Raw genomic sequence first — 22,403 nt, 5'->3', positions numbered from 1 at the left:
TAGTTAATAACAAAAGATATACGACGTGTTTTTGGCTGTGAGACGTAGTTTGGACGAAGTTGTCGGCGATTCTTCCTATAGTAAAGTCATGAAATGTGGAAGTCCCTGTCGCCGATCCATCTTGCAGTGTAAACAAAGCAGCGACGAAACGCTAGCCCAGATAGTCATGCAGTGTGAAAACATCTGTGACACGACTAGTTTGAAAATCATGCAGTCTGAACTCGGCATTAATGTCAGGTGACTCACTCTCCCCGCAGCCTTCAACTGCAGCTTGTGCTGTATTGAACAGACGCATGTCACTTCATAATTATAGCGTCCAGAACTACTCTTATTTTTAATGTTTTGGTCACACTATTTGGAAGGCCGGAACAAAATGCCTTGCAGGCAAAGTTCAATCTGTGGGCCGCCAATTGAATAGCCTTGGAGTATGGGTACAGGCGCATTTGGATGTAGGGAATGTTTAAGATCATAATACCTGATGCGACTTTTCATTTTCAGATTCAATTTAGATTATCCTGGTAACTTTTCTGGATCTGACCTGCTTATCGCTTTCAGTTTTGTTTTGACCCCATTAAGAAGTTAGCAGAACTTGACCCACCAACTGCTGTCTCTTTAACAAGCACACTAAGAAATAACTCCCATTTGTTGCACCACACCAAACAAGCAAGCAGAAACTCTCTTAAAAAGACAAACTATCTAAGTGGAGCCGGACAATGTGTGTATAGTCAGCCCAAATGTCCTTAGGCTGAATCACATAGGCAGCGAACAGGTAGATGTGCTGATTTTTTTTTAGAGATTGTGTTCAGGACAGCGCCAGAAAATGTGGCATAACTGTCTTGCTGAGGAACAGGCTGCCACATTCCCTAAAAAAAATGACAAAATCTGTGTGGTTTATTCATGAAATGCTCCTCCAGACAGCGGACGGTGACAGGAACCAGGCACAGTTTTGAGAAGAACCTTATGGCTTTTGCTTCTGTAGGCCAGAGCTTGAGCGATCTTGGAAAATAGACCAGCGCTGGTAAATTGAAACGCTGTCATTTCAAGCATTGATTGATCAACCTCCAACCCTCCAGCAAGACACACAACACCAATTTGTTAATCACTTTGAATAAACCATGACCCATCCTGTCAAATAAATGACATTGAGTTTCTCGGTCTCAGTACGTTCAGCAGTTTGTTGTTCTCCGGCTCCTTCACTGAGACTCTCTCGTGTTTCACATACCTGAGTGATGACATCACTCCGACCACTCAGATCTAAACTCCACCCCCACACTCTCTCCAGAGCAGCCTGAGAGTGTGTGTGTGTGTGGGAGAGACGCTCAGTGACTGAAAGGAGTGGGGTGTTCAGTGTGCATGTATGGCGTTACAGATGATTGATCTGGAGGAGCAGGTACAGATTGAGTTACAGATTTAGAGCTATAGCAGATTGAATAGCGATTAAATTGCAGCAGACTGAACCAAAGCTGCTACAGGACAACAGATGACTGAGCCGGTGTGTAGTAACAGAGGTTAAAAGAGATGTAAAGATTAGAGAAGGTATACAATTTAGTGGTAGTTCTGCAAATTCTGTACGGCAAAAATCATGGTCCAAACCAGTGTAAATAGCACCTCTCTGATGACATGTGTTGATTTGATCGTGTCAGCAACTGTTTTAGAATAACAGATACTACAACAATCAAACAAGCAACTAATTTTAAATCATACAGTACACTCTCAGAAATAAAGGTACGAAAGTAGTCATTGGGGTGGTACCTTTTCAATATGTATACTAGAGGTGTGAACCTATACTGGTCTCACAGTTCAGTTCGGTTACGATTATCATGCCTTCGATTTGGTTCAATACGATATCTCGGTGCATCACGGTGCATTGACGATGCTTTCTATATACAGTGTTATATTTTAGGGGGAAGGCTATAACAAGCTGTCTGTATAAACACACAGACACACAGCACCACACTGTCTCTCATTCAAACACATACACAAACATAGACAGCACCAAACAAACAAACACACACACACACACACACACACACACACACACACACACACACACACACACACACACACACACACACACACACACTTAAGCCCTTGCAACAGGGAGAGCTCGCGCTGAGCGGAGCAGAAAAACGGAAAAAAAAAAAAACACGAAAAAACTGATACTTGCGCTCACCTCCCTCGCGACAGAGCGCATAGGAGATAAATGAATGTCAGTACATAATAACCGGTTATGATTATTACTGAATCGATACAGAATAGTCTGCGTCTGCATCGCGGTGCACCGAAGGAACAATTATTTTTGACACCCCTAATGTATACATTTGTAACTAAAGGGTTCTTATTATTGCCTTAAAGGGTACATATTAGGGCTGCACGATTAATCGAAAAAAGAACACGATCTCGACCCAACACACGATCCTAATTCAGCTTTTTCTACAATTCTGCAAATTATATTTTCAAGGTCAGGACTCTCAGGAGAGAAGAAAAGACGGCCCAAAAGTCTTCACAGCAACATTGACACCTTCAAATGGCGTTCAAAGTGTCACATGCTGTATTTATAAAGTATATTTCACCAAAAATGTCATTTCTGTCTTCATGTAATGATGTCGGTCGCAAACTCACAGTTGAGCTGACGTACTGTCTGTTTGCTGACGAGAAGGCGCGCGCAAGCACGCAAATGACGCCTACTTCAGTGAACATAACCTGCATATGCTGTGAATAACGGGTAATAAAGTTGTTCTGAATAACGTTTAGTTTGTAGCACAGAGCGATCGTTTGAGGGCCGTGACAGCAGCCATGAGCCACACTCTAAAGTGAAAGTGAAACCTTTGCGCACACTTAAATGAGTATATTGCATTTTAGAGATATGATATTATAACAACCCTAGCCTATATATAACGGAAATAATGGTCTATAATGCTGACAGATGACAAGCACATGTCTTAAACATAATAAATCAACTTTATAATTATGAAGTTACATTCTGAGGTCATCATTTTACTGTGAATTAACAAACAGGGCATATTGAAAGTCTGTTCACGTCAACTATATTACAAAATTTAGCATTTTAAGCAACAGTATACCTATACATAGGCCTAATATTGTTGTTTTACCATGTCTTTGAGAATTAACAATAATAATAGGGTAATCCTATTAACTTTTATTTTACATTTACAGAATTGAGAGAAAGAATCGTGATTCACATTTTTGCCAGAATCGTGCAGCCCTAGTACATATTACTAGTAGCTAAAAAGTACAAGTGTACCTCTTGAAATTTCTAGGTTGTAATGTATACATTTAAGGTATTAATGTGAAACCTTTAACAGGGCTCAAAATTGCGACCATTTTGGTCGCATATGCGCCTGAAATTTAAGCTATGCGACCTCATAATATATATTGTGAGCATTCGTGCGTCTGCATATAATAGTTGTAGTGCGACCTGTTTTTTTTTTCTTTATAAAAACATGTTAAAATTGGTCTTCCCTGCCGCTATATTGGTTCATATTAGCTGTCAATCACTCAAGACTTTCCGCTGTCAGTCGACAGGGAGGGAGCTTTGTGACTGCGGGGAATGCAAACGGCTGAAGAGTGAAAAGTACACTGAATCTCGATGCGTTGCATGCACTGCGTGTTCAGCCAACACAATCTCACGGCAATTCGTAACATTTTCATACGTTTCCTTGTGAGATCAAGCTGCAACAGCGCAAATGTCCACCATCGCCAAAGAAGCTTGCCTTTACTGAGTTTAAACTGATGCGGATTATACTTATAACAAAGAACAGTATTGCGCTGGTGGTCATCGGGAGAATACTGCTCTGCCCCCCTCAAATTGGGCCGGCTGACTCCACGCACATGCTTTTCCACACACAGAAAGTTGTAATTCAGCGCGTAACGAGGCTGAGCATTAAAACGAGACTAACCGAAACCAAAACTTTTATAAGTGAGACTTTTCTTCCTTTCTTTTGTCTGTTCTTTCTTGAGGTGTATATTATTTTTCTATTTAATTACTGATGACTGCTTTGCAGTTTTCAGCATTGAATTGAATGATTTATTATTATTTAATAATAATTATTTTTGTTAAAATTATTATTATTTAATAATTAATTAATAATTATTATTATTAATAATTATCATTATTATTTTGTTTGTTTTGTAGCAGAAATATTATTTGTTAAATTGACATGCATATAAAAACAATAGCACAAAATAAATATTTCTTACTACAATGCTTCATTTGTGTTTAATGCAAACCATCAATTTATTTTTCATAAAGTAACAGTAGGACTTTATATAGCAGATAACTTACATTAAAGCACATTCAAGGCAGCATGATGATGAAAAAATATAATTTATTATTAGTATTATTGTCATCATCGTCATCATTAATATTTTATAATTATTCAACATTCATTTTGGAATTATTGCACCAATATTAAGTCATCAGAGCATTAGTTAGATAGTTGGTTCTGGGTTTTGTTAGTCCCAATTAATGTTGATTACAAATACAATAAATCCCTTAATATACAACTTGTCAAATATATCATTCATTTTTGGTGGGTGCTCCTAAATATTTCAGATTGGGAGCACCGGTGCTACCAAGTAAGAAAGTTGATTTCGAGCCCTGTTTAAGTACAAAATATGTACCTTTTGAAAAGGTACCATCCCAGTGACAGCTCTTGTACCAATATTTATAAGATTTTCTTTGGCATTTTGTCTCTGCAGTTTTCTATTGATGGTAAAAACTTTAGCTCATTTGTATTAAAAAAACATGTAGGTCGGAGTCTGCATACTTCCCTACTACATAATTCATGAAAAACAGTATGGGAGTCAAGAAATATGTCATATAATTCAGCAGCCAAGTACTACAATGAGATCCTTAAGTGCGAATCCAATGGACACTTTACTATCCCATGAGGCTACGTGACTGAATTTATGAATGGGAATGATGCAACACAGGGAGATAATTACAAAATGGCAGATATAGTACATTTGAATTCCATACATATACTCTCAGAGATAACGATACTAAAGCTGTCACTGGCACAGTACCTTTTCAAAAGATACACTTGTGTATATTAAGGGTGCTTTCACACTTGATTCAATTGCCTGGTTCGAACCCAAGTTTGATTGTTCCCCCTATGCTACCTTCTCGGCTGGTTTGTCCCGTCTTTTTTCCTTATGAAGCCCAGTATGCTTGTGTCATCAACCTGCTGTTGTGTGTACAGCTGTTGCTAGGTGATTGCCGCGAAAGCCAAGGCATCAAATAGAAAAGACGTACGCACATCATGGTCATTTTGCTTTAACTGAATCTTTTGGTTTTGGTAACATACAGAGAGTGAGAGTCTATACGCCACAAAAATATTAAAAAACCTAACATGATGTCAGCAGAAGTCGTTTTTGACAAACAGTCATTACCACTGTATTTGCCCTGGCTCAGTCCCACTTGTCGCCAAGGTAACATTAAGTGAACGAAAGAATGTTATGAAAATGAAAGTCTGTTGTACAGCTGGCAGTTCACTTCCATTATTTGGTATGACTGCATTCATATCAAAAGTGAACCGTACCAGAGTTCGCGCAAACCGTACCCCAGACCACCTCTTTAAGGTGGACTCTGTTATGGGTCATGGGTATGCACCTGAGTTCAGAAGACATTGAACCATACTCTGACGTCAAATGAACCCGGGTGTGGACCAACAGTGCTAGTGTGAAAGCACCCTAGGTCCACATTAGTACTTCAGAGACTGTTGTAACAGACAGGTCTACAATGGTAACTTAAAATGTACATGTTTGCAACTATCTGGATGTAAGTGTACCTCATGTTACCTTAAAAGCACACAAGTGTACCTCCAAAGTACTAATGTGGACCTCCCTGCTGAAAAATCCAGCTTAAACCAGCCTAGGCTGGTTGGCTGGTTTTAGCTGGTCGACCAGGCTGGTTTTAGAGGGGTTTTGGCCATTTCCAGCCTGGTCTTAGCTGGTCAGGCTGGGAGATGACCAGCTAAAACCAGCTTGACCAGCCTAGCCAGGCTGGGAGCCCAGCCAAAACCAGCTATGTCCAGCTTAAACCAGGCTGGTCAAGCTGGTTTTAGCTGGATTTAGCTGGTCATTTTTCAGCCTGACCAGCTAAGACCAGGCTGGAAATGGCTGGAAACCAGCCTGGAAATGGCCAAAACCCCTCTAAAACCAGCCTGGTCGACCAGCTAAAACCAGCCAACCAGCCTAGGCTGGTTTAAGCTGGATTTTTCAGCAGGGCTTTAATGGCCTTTTTCCACTGAGTGGTTCCGGACAGTGCAGGTCGGTACAGGTCACCTTTACCAGGCCTGCGTTTCCATTGGTACTCTTTTGGTAGCTGTGGTGTACTACAAAGTTTTAGTCAACAACATTCTCGCTCAAGGAAATGTCAAGGTAAAGCTGTATATGTCATCCACATATCATATGAGAAGCACTTCTTACAAAACAGATGCTTTATACACATAATTACTTGTGTATAAATGTTCATTACTAACCTTTCTATGAACATGATTTGATTATAACTGCAGATCAATGATATCAATATCAATGTTATTATCATCAACTCAAGAAGTTCATTATTTTAAATATGGACATGCGGCGAACACACGCAAGAAAGCGAAACCACTCATGCTTTAGATGGCCTTGTTAAAAACAACAGGACACAGGGCACATTTTGCACCTCTTGGCTTTGTGGCTGTTCATCAAGGTGATGACAAGGTTTGTTTGAGCTTAAGTCGACCATGGTTTATTATTATATTTATATATTAATACGGTGTACTTTCTCAGCTGTGTTTTGAAAACATGGCGCTTCCTTTGTTTTCATTCTGGCTTGTTGCACGAGCGAGTGGCGTATCTCTGTAAACCAATAGCATTCAAATGCATGTCTAGCTCCACATTTTGGTACCCTTTCGTTGTGCTAAGTACTCTTTGCAAAAGGTACCCAAAAAGTGGTACGGTTTGCTTTTAGGTACCTTTTGACAGCGAAAACGACCTTACAATCGTACCATACCGAACCGTCCCACTTAGAGATGCTCAAAATAATTGATTAACCGTTAACCGAAAGGGTGCGTTTGTAACCGATTAATGCTATCAGTTAAACGATTAAAAATATTATTTTATATATTTTTAGTTTGGCTGCATAAGGGGCCGATTGAATGCGCCTTTGCGTTAAGAGGGGCATCTTTAGCACGCGGCTCATCTCAGAGCAGCAGTTTGTGTTGTCAAGACAACTACAGAGAACTTTTAAAGAGCTTGGTTTCCGCTACATTCATTCTTCCATGGCGAGGAACAAAATGCATCCCTCCACGGCTACATTACCCTTTCAAAACATTCAGTCATTGTTGTTGTTTTTAATAGCGGATTATAATCGCACCGAAACGTATTAAAAGGTAAGTGAATTATAACAGCGCAAACTAAAAAATGTAAAAGGTTTTGTGATTTATAATAATAACAGCGGGGCATTAAATAAAGGCATATTTTCCGTGGAGCGGGCAATTTGAGGAAGTCAGCTATTTTTATTTGACGGAAGAAAAAAACATATGATAGGAAAAAAACAGCCTATGCCAGTTATTAAAAAGAATCAGTCAGTATTTTCGTTCTGTAATATAAATTAATTATTTAAGTGAAAATTATTTAGGGCAGTCCTATTTATTTTATTAATTTTATTTAGATTATTCTGCTCTTCTGTGCTAAACACTGCAGGTGCGAGAAAATGCTGTTGTGATATTCTATTATTTATATGCTAGCATATAAAAATAAATCAGTATTTTAAAATGCAATATTTAATGTGTCAGACACAAAATAGACACGTCAATTTGTTTAATATAAAATTAATAGTAATCTGACCAGTTAACCGTTAATAACCGATTATTGAGCGGCGGTTGTCGGTTAGCAAAATTAACCGAAATGAGCATCCCTAGTCCCACTCATTGGAAACGGCCATAAGTGTACCTTTTGAAAAGATACCATCACAGTGACAGCTGTTTTATCTTTATCTTTTAAAGAGTGTACACCACATTTGAACTATAAAAGAACATCATTGTCATAAAGATCAAATTAAAAAGAGTTTTGTTGTTTTGCTAACTTTTATTGTCTTGATTTTTAAGTCATTTGCATAAAAATAATCTGCTAAATGAGTACATGTAGAAGAATTGCAGTATCTAAAAAGGTAGAGTTGGGCCAGCAAGAGAAGATAAAGGAAAAAAAGTGTTAAATAGAGCTGTGAACCTACACTAGTTCTCACGGTTCGGTTCGGTTACGATTATCATGCCATCGATTCGGTTCAATTCAATATTTCGGTGCATCACGGTGGATTGACGATGCTTTCCATACACAGTTTTATATTTTCTTCACAGCAGCAGTTCTTGTATTAAAATGTATGAATATATTTATATTTATATATTATTTGTAATACAATTTTGTCGTTTAATACACAAACTGTTATTAGATATACAAACTGTAACTTAAATGCAAATAATATAAACAAATATAAACATTCAGCTCAATTTCTGATCCTTGTCTAGTTCTCTTACACCTCTTTGATTGGTCACACCCTCAACAAAAACGGTTGCTATTGGCTCTTGCGCGCTGCGCTCTTCAGATAAGTGACACTGATAAGCGGCAGGCGGCAGCGGCGATCTCACAGCTGATGCATGATAGACACGGTGGAGAAAACTCTGCAGACACGCGCTCGTTTCTGTATCCAAACGTAATGCTGTAAAACAGCCGAGAGGAGAAGAAAAGCCACCCCAGCAGGTCAAATGGGCCACTGGGTGTGTGTGTGTGTGTGTGTGTGTGAGAAAGAGAGAGAGACAGAGCGAAAGCGAGAGCGAAAGAGAGAGAGAAATGGAGTAGGCTACTTTCATTCTCTCGATCTCAGTGAAATAGGGGCTATTGTTGTATATGTCAGTGAAAGACTGATCCAGCAAACACACACAGTGAAATTGTGCACAGTTTATGAGTTTTGAGTAGTAAAGCGCTGTAAATACTCGCGATCGCCTCCCTCGCGACAGAGCGCATATGAGGTAAATGACGTCAGTAATAACCGGTTATGATTATTACTGAACCGATACCGAATTGTTCGCGTCTGCATCGCGATGCACCGAAGAAACAATTAATTTTGACACCCCTAGTGTTAAAGCAGCTGGAGATGGACAGATTTAAAGAATTACTACAAGTGTTCCAGAAAAGATAAATTGGAGAATTTTCCCCCCACAAATACGCAGGAGCTGCATAAAGTCTAGTGCCCCGTTGTGCCTTTGATAAGAATACATATTCATAGGCATTACACACACAGCCAATTAGATCACCAGATCTAGAAAACAGCACCAAACAACTAATTATATTTGCTCCACAAACCCCTGGAATAGAGTTGTTTGTGAACAGCAGGATGTACATTCATTGTGCTAGTATAAAACTGATTGGAAACAACTCAACACCTCTGGCAGGTCTTGCTGGGTTACCATGACAACCCAAAAGCTCAAGCACACAGATCTGAAATGCAGCTTCCAAAATTACCCTTCTTCTTAGCTCAGAGGGAAAATGTCTCAATGCTCCCAGTGATTACCATACCACCTGAAAGACCATTAAAACTATTTGATTCAAACCCCTGAGCCTGAGATCAGAAACACAGAATCCTCCAAACGTTTGACCCAGAGATACACCAAACCAACAGCTGTCTACAATAATCAGCAACTGACACCATGATTAATGTCCATCACTGCCAACTTTGAAGGCGAAAAAGCGCCCATGGGTTTTTAAGCAACAACTGTATGAACGAGAAACAAAGAAACAGTGAGGGAGAAAGTACTCACAACATGATCTCCTCTTTGCTCCTAAACAAATTAGCTTGGGAAACCCGAGTCGTTGGGAAGCTAAGAGGAAAAGACATTACGATAAGATCCATTATGACATTAGAAGCTCTTTGCTCTGCTTGGGAGTCTCTCTTCCCTGCGTTTAAATGATCTTTAAATGAATCCTCGGGTCTGGGATGTTACTCGGTGACCAATGGGATATTCAGGATGACGTTCTTGGACAACAGAAAGCATTATCTGTCTGTGTAATGTAAAGTGCCACACAGAGTCTTTATGTTCCTTCAGTCTGAACGGATGGCTGCTGGTGCTTGGCTCCCTGTTGTCTGACTGAATCGGCGCGGTGATGAATGCATATAGTGCCCCGTTGACAGAAATGCATCATTGGATCTAAAGGTTTCGTGCTGTGCGTGTGCATTTAACATTTCTCCTGGGGTTTTAAAGTTCAAAACAGAGAATGTCTTCGCTTGCTGTATAACATCCTCATAAAAACGGAAAACCTAAATGCACTGGAGAAAAAAAATGAATGAATGGCACTTGAGGTGCCAACAGTGAAGGTAATTACCGCATCAAATTTTAATACGTGAGCTTGTTCACAACAGTCTCGAGAACAAGCTTTATGTCGTATAATGACACCTATCTCAGCAGCTGATAATGTCATGGGGCCGTTGAATAAAAGGTAATGATATTGAAAATTGTGTACAATTTCTCCGACAGAGCTTTAATGTATTGTCAAGACCCATGGGTATTAATTATGTTTTGCCTGTATCTATTTGTCAATGTTAGTAGCCCTTGACTTGAGTTTTACTTTTTGGGTAAACTATCCCTATGACAAAAATGACTCTTTTAGGCCCTGGCCACGGGTTCATGGGTATTCTCGAACAGCAGCTTGATCAACATAGTTTGGCTGTTCTTGCAAACACAAATGCATTATCGGGTCACTGAAACCAAAACTTTTTGAAATCTCTTATCAGGGTGAAAAGTTTTCTCCAAAACGGTGGAGTTAGCGAAAGTTTTTTTGGCTTGTCCATGCTGTCATTTCCGAGTGTGCACCACAATCTTCACTGTTTATATGACGCGTATCTGTGAAATGGCCGACATAATCAAAATGTTTCTGCTAATAACTGTGCTAACTGGACTTTTAACATATATACTAAACAGAGGCAGAATGCCGTGCTACACAGGTCACTGCTTACTTACAGCCTACACGGAACCAATAATAACCCTTTTTTGCGGCTTCTTCTCTGACCTTACATTTAAAGGCTGATTTATACTTCTGCGTCAAACACCGGCGTATGCTACGGCCCTTCGCTGTGGCCTTCGCCGTCATTGACGTGCACCTCTCAAAAAATGTAACTACATGTCGCAACAACGCGTAGCGCAAGCTCTATGATTGGTGCGAATGGCGCGAACACAATGTAGCGATTGTTTACAAGTGTGGAGTCCCGTGAATGAGCTCTGGATGGAAAGTTTTGTTTTGTGTTTACCTCATAGTTAAAGTTGCTGCACGTCCGCCGGTTCCTGCCTCAAAATGAGCGAGTTTGAGCCACTTGTACATCCCGGAAGTGTTCAGGAAAAGCAAAAAAGCAGAGAAGAAACTCGACACAGAGGAACATTTACACCTCACTGCCAACTAGCGTTTCGTAAGTGTTAATGCAGACCGACAGAGACAGCGCGCAGAAGTATAAATGCACAGCCACGCGTGTTGCATGCGCCGTGGGTTACGCCGGTCACTTGACGCAGAAGTATAAACCAGGCTTAAGAGTATATCAGCCAACCCAGAACCAAAGATAACCATTTTTACAGCATAATCTTTAACCTTACAATTAGGAGTATATCATCCAACCCGGAACCAATAATAACTATTTCTTGCGGCTTCTTTGAACTTACGATTAAAAGTATATCAGCCAACCTGGAACTAATAATAACTCTTTTTTTTTGCAGCTTAATCTTTCACCTTGCAGTCAGGTCAAAGATTAAGCCAAACTTTTACCAACCCACAACCGATAATAACCCTTTTTTTTGCAACTTCTCCTTTGACCTTAGGGTTAGAAGTATTTCAGCCAACGTGGAACCAATAATGACCCCTTTTTGTGGCTTCTTCTTTGACCTAACAGTTAGGAGTATATCAGCCAACCCGAAAAGAATAATAACCCTTTGTTGAGGCTACTTCTTTGACTTCATGGTTAGGAGTATATCAGTCTACCCAGAATCAATATTAGCCTTTTTTTGCATCTTGATCTTAGACCTAACACCACATTCATACGGTGCGTCAGCATCAACGCTTCTCATTCACTTTGAATGGGTGACGTCAGGCCACTTCAGAGGCGTTGCTCACTACAGAAGTTGGGACCAGCTCAACTTTTCAAGCACCGACTGAAGCGTCAGCCAATCAGATCGCTGTATGCAAATACACCAGCTAGACCTATTGCTGACTGAATTTCATTGGCTGACGCTTCAATGACGATCACTTCAGCCCCAACTTCAGTCAAGCGTTAACGCTGAAGCCCCGTGTAAATGGGGCGTTATGGTTAGGAGTCTATCAGCCAACCCGGAATCAATAATAACCTTTTTTGCATCTTCTTTTTTGACTTTGCGGTTAGGAGTATATCAACCTACCCAGAACCAATAATAACCTTTTTTGCAGCTTTCTTTAACCTTACAGTCAGGACTATATCAGCCAACTCGGAACCAATAATAACCCTATTTTGTGGCTTCTTCTCTGACCTTACGATTAGGAATACATAAGCCACCCCAGGATTAATAATAACCTTTTTTTGCGGCTTCTTATTTAAACTTGCGGTTAAGAGTATATCAGTCAACCCGGAACCAATTAATAACTCTTTTTTTGATGCTTAACCTTTGACCTCATGGTTAAGAGTATATCAGCTAACCTGGAATCAATAATAACCATTTTTTGCAGCATAATCGTAGACCTTACAGTTAGGAATATATCAGCCAACATGGAACCAAAAATAACCCTTTTTTGTGGCTTCATCTCTGATCTTAAGGTTAGGAGTATATCAGCCAACCCGGAATTAATAATAACCCTTTTTTTTGGGCTTTTTCGTCGACTTTTCGGTCAGGAGGAAATCATCACCTGTTGCTTTGACATGCTTTGTCAAACAGTTGTCTCATTTCATGTAAAGATTTTTATCAAACAAAGGTGGAAAAACTAAAAAGTATGATAGTGTCTGACTTTTCTAGGGAAAATTGAATTGATGATCCTGGACTTACTATCAAATACTCTTTAGAATGAACCCTCAAACGATCAGTACCTTACTTAAAGCCAAACAAAACGAGAGTAGTTTTGCACGTTAAATTTACCCTTATTTTATTAAGAACATGAGTAAACCTCTAAATATCCTGTCCGCTTTAATGATTTATTGATCACCTTTGTCCTGTAGGCTTGTGTAATATGAGCAATCGCCAAGTCAATTTCCTCGTAACCTGACCTAACAATGCATCTTGCTGTTTTTCTGAACACAAATCAGAGGGGCTGATTGTCCTAAATCCCAATAAAAACCCAAGCACGTTTCTCATGTTTAACAGAGCGGTGTGAGATGAACATGCTCCGTCCGACTCATGCAGATTAACCATTGTGTGAGCGTGTGAGTGTGTGTGCGCATCATCAAAGGCATGACAGATTCCCTCAGTGAGCTGAATGCGGGATCAAAGCTTTACCCTAATCACACAGTGAATAATAATGAGAAACTGATCTGCGGCGCACGCTCACGTGTAGGCACTGGCATCCCCCAGCAGTGTGCATGCAGCTTCCATATGGGAGCATTACATAACAGAGTCATCTTCACTACGCAAGCTACATCATCTTCTTTCATTCTGGCCATCGCTTTGGTCTCCCTCCCTTTCTCAGGAGGTGATCAATTCCGCATATGTTCGACAAACCCGAGACTGAAATAATTCTGTGGCGGTTCACTGAAGAGCTAAACACGCTCGATGCAACTAGGACAGCAAATTCATGAATACGGCTCACAGATAATGCGAACACATACACACAAACAGCTGCTCCAAATCATTAAGAAGAGCAACACTATAAGTCTGTTCCAAAACCCAGTGAGCTGAAACAAACAAAGGCAGTTGTCCTTTAAAAGCCCTTCTATACTCACAGCAACAATCTTTTTCTTTCTTTGCAAAAGCAGTTTGAAATAAATCTGTTAAAGCTGCTGAAAGTGGAGCCTAGATGAATATGTAAATCTGTGCAGTGCATTTTCCCCTATGTAACAAATTGAATGAAATGAGGTTTCAGTGAAGAAACTAGGGCTGGGCTGATGCATTGCGATTCAAAGGTCGATACTTTAGGGCTGGGTGGTATATCAAGTTCTGGGGATATATCGATATGATTCCCCAACGCGATGCGGGATTATCCAATATCGTTCATATCGATATGGTTTGAGGGCACACATGCGCATTCTGCGTGAAACAGACCACTCCAAGGAAGCACGCGGGCTCCACTTGCACAAATGTGCGCATACGCAAATGAATGATTCACTCCATGAGTCATACGAAAGATTTGTTTGAAATGAACGAATCGTTCAAGAACGACCCATCACTGATGCGACACGGAGGAACGCATCCCACAGCAGTTTATCCGAAACCATTTATTGATAATTTTTCCACAATTGACAGCAAGAACGAACTTAAAAGCCTCGTCAAATTGACAAGCAGCACCTGTATGTGTTTTAAGAATAAAAAACGCCAAAATGGGACAAATTTATAACTCATTTCGAAAGTGAAACCACCTCATATTCACTGATTATAAGTTCTGTATTTATCACACAACGGTCTCTTTTTTACATTTATTTTATAAAAAATTTAGCTCTGCGTTCTGCTGTTATAATGACTGTTTATATTTATATGCTTAACCAGTATTTCATCACTGTACTCTGAAACAATTTCATTTCTTCTCATATCCATAGTCTATTAGTTTTCATCTCCTTATTTAATATTTAGGAAAACAAGTTTAGTCAACGTTCCATCCTTCCCTCACTCGTGAACAAAACCCAAAGATACTTAAACTCCTCCACCTGGAGCGTGAGACTGACAGGCGGATTGGTGCAGTGGCAGCAGTAAGATGGAGCTGAGCCGAAAGGCAAAGCTCTTGATTTACCGGTCAATCTACATTCCTACTCTCACCTATGGTCATGAGATTTGGGTCATGACCGAAAGAGCAAGATCTCGGATACAAGCGGCCGAAATGAGTTTCCTTTAAAGGGTGGCAGGGCGCACACTCATGGATAGGGTGAGAAGCTCGGAGTAGAGCCGCTGCTCCTCCACATCGAGAGAAGTCAGCTGAGGTCGCTCTGGCATCTGTTTCGGATGCCTACCTAGGGAGGTGTTCCAGGCATGTCCCACCGGGAGAAGGCTTCGGGGAAGAACCAGGACACACTGGAGGGACTATGTCTCTCGGCTGGCCTGGGAACACCTTGGGATCTCCCCCGAGGAGCTGAAGGAAGTGTCTGGGGAGAGGGAAGTTTGGGGTTCTCTCCTAAGGCCCCGTTTACACTAATGCGTTTTAGTTTGAAAACGCATAAGTTTTGCTACGGTTACGCCATCCGTCCACACTACGCCGGAGTTCTCGAGCACCGAAAACGGAGCGTTTCGAAAACGCTGGAGAGGCCGTTTTCATTCTGAAACGCAGCTGCTCCGTCTCAGTGTGGATGATGGAAAACGGAGACATTTGAAAACGGAGGCGGGGCTGCAGACATTCGCCTCTCTGATTGGGGCTTTTCCTGAATATTAAGTATCCTAACACGCACAGTTCAGTCCTGCATCTTCTCCGTGTAAGTTAAAACTTCGCAAGTTTGATCATGGCTGCAGTCTCTTCTTCTCAGTTTGATATGGAAAACAGACTATACCGAGGACACGGGTAAATCTTCAAAGGGAACAGTGTACTTTATAACTTCATTCACATCACCCTGGCTACGTTGTTTTACTTTCTCAACAATAAAATGTAAACATGATATAAGGAACTGCCTATTTTCATTTTAAAATTAACAACTAAACAGACAGCAGAAATGTTGAGGCGCCGTGCTGCAAATATGAGCGTCATCTTCACTGTGTGCATATTTATAACAAAACGGAGCCTACAACAACTGCCTCCTTTCAATTTCAGTGAAAATACGAAACACACCCTCTCTTTGCTGAATATCAGTTTTAATCGATAATGGCCATTATAAAAGTATAACATACAATAAGTTTATACATTATAGGAAATAAAGGCAAGCGATCAGTCAATATACAGAATGTACGTGCTTACATTAATCATTAACTTATCTTTGCGCTTAGCCAAAACACGTTACCTGAGAACAAGTAATAGATTCCAATGTCCAATGAATATGTCGTTAAATAAAGACAACAAGATGAAAGAAATATTCCGTTTAATAAATATAGTGAGGTTAGATCCAGCGGGAGATGCTTGATGAGAAGTCCGACTAGCACAGCTCTCATCTGGGTAGATTGGCTACAGAGCTTGCCTGAGAGTGTGTGTGTGGTCACGTGATGTGCGTTTTCAGCGTTTTGGTGTGGACGGAGAGCAGTTCAGAAACGCTGGGTGAAACGCGAGTGTGGACGCGGATCGTTTTCATTCTAAAACGCCGTTTTAAAACTAAAACGCACTAGTGTAAACGGGGCCGAAGACTGCTGCCCTCGCGGCCCAGCCCCGGAAAAGCGGCAGAAGATGAATGAATGAAGTTTAGTCAAAACAAAACAAAAAGTGTAGGATTTTTTAAATGGAGTGAAAGACTTATCTTTAGATGAAGAATAAACAAAAGTTTTCTAAAAGTCTTTAGAAAAAAAGTATCCATCTGGAGCTACTTAACGGGACTCCACACTTGTAAACACTCGCTCCATCAAGTTTGCAGCTCTCAACACCATCCACACTCATCACCACTACCAAGCTGACCAATCAAAGAGTTTGCGCTACACGTGGTTACAACGTGTAGTTACAGTTTTGAGAGGTGTGCATCAGCGTCAGCCACAGTGAGGGCTATGCGACCGCACAAAGGCTGCGCCACACCATACCCGTGCGATTAACAAAGAAGTATAAATCAGCCTTAAGACTGTGGCTGATTGTACAGTGCCACCTGGTGGAAAAAAAAATTCAGAATCGATGCTGAATCATTTCCTGATTTGCAATGAATTGATGTAAATTGTCCCAGCCCTAGTAGAAATCTTTTTGCACTGCAATTCGGAAGTCATGTCACATTCATTCTTAATATGACAGATTACTTTCGAGCAAGAAGCTTTACAAAAAGTCATTGTTGCTTTTAGATTTAGAAAGCTTGAGCTTGAACTGACTGAGCTCAAAAACATTTATCATGAACATGATCCTCCACATCAAAAGCGAAGCCTCAGAGTCATACCAATGTATTACATAATCCCCATGAACCCATAGGTGTTTATAAGTTTTATTTTTTTGCTTAGCTTAGCTTTTTTGGTTTGCTTTGACAGGCAGCTTCAAGCTCCTGAAATTAAGCCAAAAGAAGTTTAGTTTTGTTTTGATTTTATTCGAAATTGTCACAGCACTTAATTCCTTGGGATTTTAAAATGATCCACTGGCTAAGATGCTAACCAAAAAAAAAATAACACAGGGATCAAAATTGCAACCGTTTTGGTTGCATATGCGGCCGAAATTTTATCTATGCGACCTCAAAATATATTTGGGAGCATTTGTGCGAATGCATAAAATTGACATCATGCGACCAGTTTTCACAGCAAAATGTTCACCACATGCACGGAATTAGGAAGCATTCACGCATTAAGCATCTTTGCACCTAAAAACACCAAACGCAGCGCTCAGGAGTGGTTTAAAATAGTTGACATGTCAACTTGCGGCAGTAAACAAAGCCCGCAATGCTTGCCCCGCCTTCAAGCTCTTTTTATTGGCCCACTGCACAAGAACAGAACGCGAATGGATTGGTTAATATCAGCTGTCAATCAATCAGTTCCGGTGACAGGGAGAAACAAGGTCTGGACCCGAGGAAATGAAAACAACACTGACAGATTTAGTTTTAGAAACCACCTAAAGTTACAAATAATGGCACATCTGACTAGTGATCATGTGCTGAATGTCAATAAAGCATTTACACTTTTAGAAGAGTGGATAAAAGACTTCCAGTGGTTAAAGTCCGCTATGAAAATGATTAAAGTCATTCACTGTAAAGCCGGTGGGACAGAGTTTTGAGGTAACCGTGTTTGCCACTGAATCTACACATTTTAAGCACGAGACGTTCTAACATTACTTAATCCTTCATCTAATCATCCCGATGCTGTCAGTCGTGCGACTGGCACTGCGTTCACCATCACTAAAGAGCTTGCATTCACTGAGATGAAACTAATATTGCAGCTCATGAAATTACTTACTGCTATTAAGATGACGTATGCAAATAATAAGTTATATGTAGGGCCAGACGCAATCTGCGGACGTTTTTTGCTATTTCTGCGAAGAATTTTGGTAAAAACCTGCGGAATTATTTTGGGAGTATCATAACTAAAACCTTAATATGTGAAATAAAAAGTAATATCTTTTTAACTTCCATTTAATGTTTAAATTGCAAATCTAATTAGATTGACTTTATTTGGTAACACAAAGCAAGAGTCTCATATAAGATATCTACTAAAAGACAGAAAATATTACTTTACAAACTGCATTGTACATAAATCAGATGAACATCTTCATATTAATCAATAATATTTCTGTAACTAATTAAAAAACTAAATAAATATAGATTTAAACACATTTACTCAAGTAAAAAAACAGAATTAATGATGGGCTTAAAATCTGCAGATATCTGCGGAATTCTGTGGAAAAGGTGCGGAATATCTGCAAAATTCTGCGCGCGCAGATTCCGTGTGGGCCTAGTTATATGTCAATACCATCTGTGCAATATTAGACAGATCCCGTGAGAACAGCACAGTTATTATTGCGTGCAGGGCTGTTGAGCGCACGTAGGTTTTTGTTTATTTTTTTAGCTGTGATTAGAGTGTTAATATGAAATAGAATCTGTTAATATAAAACGTCAGAATTTTTGGTGGGTGCGACTACATTTTGTCTGGTGAGCCTACATTTTTGAAGTTAGAAGCGCCGGTGCTACCAAGAAAAATGGTTAATATTGAGCCCTGTAATAATATTTAAAGATGCAATTTTAAAACAATCATAAACATAAATAAAAACAAGAAATCGAGAAGTCAACAACCTTCAATTTTTATTTTTAAAAAAATATTTCTTCTTTTACACTCCATGCGGCTTTGCGAAGACATGGCAGTGAAAAAAAAGAGGAGAAATGTATTATTTTTTTGCCAAACTATCCCATCCTCGGATGCAATGCATGATTCTTAGTGTAATTGTAAAACGCATCCTATTGTGAAGAGAAATCAAAATGTAATAACTTTCTTCGCTTTTGAAAAAGACCTTGCCTTTCTTTTGATGTTACCAAGACTGCGGGGCTGAGAAAAATAATATTATTTAGTAATATTATAGACTGCTATGTCTTACTTCCTCACAAAGATGTCCTATTTCCTTTATTTTGACCTTGGTTTGCTTGTAGAGGTTTGCAAGGCACTATAAGTTCTTATAAATGATTTGCATTAAAATGAAAAGCTCTCCACACACAAAACTACATTTAATCAAATAGTTCTTCACAATCAAATCATGATGGATACAATCAAGTTCTACCATCCATTTTTCCCACGAACTATTCAGTTTTACATTGAAATGAGTCATATTATGCATGTCGCCGGGTCTGTTTTGAAATTATGAAGAACGAGAGAGTGATTTTCCAGTAGGAGAGAATGAACGGTACAGCCAGAACTTCGAGCATCCTCGCAGCTGCAATAACAGGCCACACTGAGCTGGGCAGGCCGGAGCAGGAGTGGGTGAAGTCGGATGACACAAAAAGCCTTCAGGATTACACCGGACCCCTGGGGGCCGCCATGGCCTGTGATCTTCCTGCACACATTAAGCTGGTCAAAGCAGCTGTCCTGAGGAAGTTCTGTGAGAATCCAAACACACACAGAGACGCTTTGAACTCAGACTGTACGTTTCATCAAGTAATCGATACCTGAACCACAACAGACTCCAAACTTGAGTCTTGCGAAGTCAGACTTTTGACTGGCAGAAAAAAAGCCTGGGCCTGCATATATGAGCCAAGACATGCCATCTTGGTTTGTTGCCAAAAGCCCTGATCTGCCTTTTGCTTTAGTTCACTGTGCAGTGCTCATGAATGCACACAATATACTGACTCTGAAGAGAAGAAACTGTCCAATAAAGTCATTCTTTTTGTTTATCTGCACACAAATGCATTCTGGTAGCGTGATAATATTCTGATTAAACCAACAAAGGCATTTGGCATTTGTTTTGAGGATATTTTTTGGTATTTTTCTGCAGTTAACCTTGTAATGTATTAGGGTTGTCACGACAATATGGGCAATACTGAGCAATATGGGCAAAAAAGTCATATTTCTTTATTTTTAGAAGGAATGACGGTATACGATACGTAGCCAGAATTTTCCCATACATCGTTACTTGACAGTTAAAGCCTTTATTAAAACTTTATTAAACTGTTTTTGAGAAAAAATATAACTCAAACACAGGAGGTTCCCTCCCTGTTATTATCATCATTATTATTATCATTCTTCTATTGTTAATTGTTAAAAGAGTAGCAAGCATGGTGATAATAAAATAGAAAAAGTTTAGTAGACAAATGCATTTTTTTTGTGTTTTACTTTTTTTAAATGTTTATTAATCGTTTAAACCACCAACCGTTTGTACACTAGGCACACACACAAATCAAATCATGTCTTCTAGTTAAACAGAATAAATAAATATTTTAGAACCTAATCGGAATTGAAGTCAATATGCAATAGCAAACCAGAACAGAGCTAAATGTGTTATAATGTAAATGTAAAGAAGAGAGCGTCGCAAAATGAATACTGAACTTATAATCAGTGAATATGAGGTGATTTCACTTTCATAATGGGGTATAAATTCCTCCCATTTTATTTCTTTTGAACACATTCAGGTGCTGCTGGTCAATTTGACAAGGCTTCTATGTTCGTTCTTGCTGTCAATTGCGAAATAAATTACTGATAAAAGGTTTCTGTTAAGCCAATGTGACAGCTGCAGGCGCTGTGTGACGCATGCACACACGAAGGGGAGTCAGATTTCGATACAACACTCAAGAACTCAATATACCGCCCAGCCCTATGTCACGATACTAGAATTTAGTACCAATCGATACTGAAATTTTAGTATGAGTTTTTTTGGTTTGATAATAGTGGAGAAAGACTAGCATATGCGTTTGGATGTGTTTTTTTTACCGATGCAATGAGCGCAGTCTATTTGTAGAGGTCTCTAAATGGCGCCGTCTCCGAAAAGTTCAATAAAGAGTGATATCATGAACGTAACCGGACTTTGACCCTCTAATCCAGACTGTCTGTCCAAACTCGGTCCTGGAGGGCTGGTGTCCTGGAGAGTTTAGCTCCAACCCTAATCAAACACACCTGAACCAGATAATCAAGCTCTTACTAGATATACTAGAAACCTCCTGGCAGGTGTGTTAAATCAATTTGGAGCTAAACTATCTATGACACCGGCCCTCCAGAGCTGAGTTTGGACACCCCTGCTCCAACCCCTCTGGTATTCCAACAATCATAAGATTTCTCTAAATCATCCACTTTAAGTTAAATGAAGCCATATTCTTTTATCAATGCGTTGCACAGTGCGTCTCGATCGCTGTCAAGCGGCCGTCCGAGTCATTAAGTGCAGTTTCAATGTCCACAATCTTCTAAGTGTATTCTATATAATATAGTAGATTGCAGCGTGGACACGGCAGAACGAAGCTCGGATAAGAACTCAATTCGTAATGTTGACCCTTCCGTGTGAATGGTGGCTGTAATTATCTCCTTCAAGAAGCAGGTGTTAGCTCGTCCTCTCTCTGTAAAGCGTTAGCATTAACAGCCAGCTCGCCTCCTCTTTCAGCAATATTTCGTCCTGATTTACCCGGTTTTGGCATTTTTACATTTAGATGTGATGCAGCGTTGCTTACTTTATAAATGTAAGACAAAGATAACTGAGATTAATAGAAAAAAATTCATTAATGCTCATGGAGTTACTTCCACCTGCGTCTAGTCTCCTCGAGGCATACCGAAAGTCTCCGATACTGAAATTTAAAAAAAGTCCATTTCCCTCTAACATTTGAGCATGTTGAGCTCGTTTTTAAACAGCGCTGATCTGCCACTGTGTTCAAATGCTCAACAGAAAAGACTGTGATTAGCGTTGAAGGTCATCAGTTCACTGAACTCACCGCTGTTTACTGAGTGTAAACACTGAGTGTAAAAGCTCGTATTTCAGCTTATGGACAAACCAGATGATTGACGATCGAACGCTCCAGTGTCCCTGTATCAGGGTCAAAACTAAAATGTCTAATTATTAAATTGGTAAAATGACTATAATTAAATGATACATTCTTAAGAATAAAATATAATGTGCTTTTTACCTGCATTATGATGCTATTATATTGTCATTATATATTGAGTGGCAAAAAAAGGTATTAAAATGACAAT

The 22,403-nt window shown here is 39.7% G+C and overlaps 1 protein-coding gene and 1 long non-coding RNA gene across 2 annotated transcripts in view; one reads left to right on the top strand and one right to left on the bottom strand.

The window, feature by feature from the left end:
* peak1 (pseudopodium-enriched atypical kinase 1) overlaps positions 1-22,403 on the bottom strand; it is a 71,147-nt gene that overhangs the window by 28,968 nt on the left and 19,776 nt on the right. The window lies entirely within an intron of this gene.
* Positions 8,009-18,732, top strand: LOC141380882 (uncharacterized). The gene is made up of 4 exons (XR_015526142.1): positions 8,009-8,217; positions 9,144-11,083; positions 11,587-15,332; positions 16,478-18,732. It is a non-coding gene; the product is annotated as an uncharacterized LOC141380882 (long non-coding RNA).

This window comes from Danio rerio, chromosome 25, assembly GCF_052040795.2.
Source record: "Danio rerio strain M-AB ecotype USA chromosome 25, GRCz13ab, whole genome shotgun sequence".
Lineage (NCBI taxonomy): Eukaryota > Metazoa > Chordata > Actinopteri > Cypriniformes > Danionidae > Danio > Danio rerio.
This window is presented reverse-complemented; position numbering and strand designations above follow the sequence as displayed.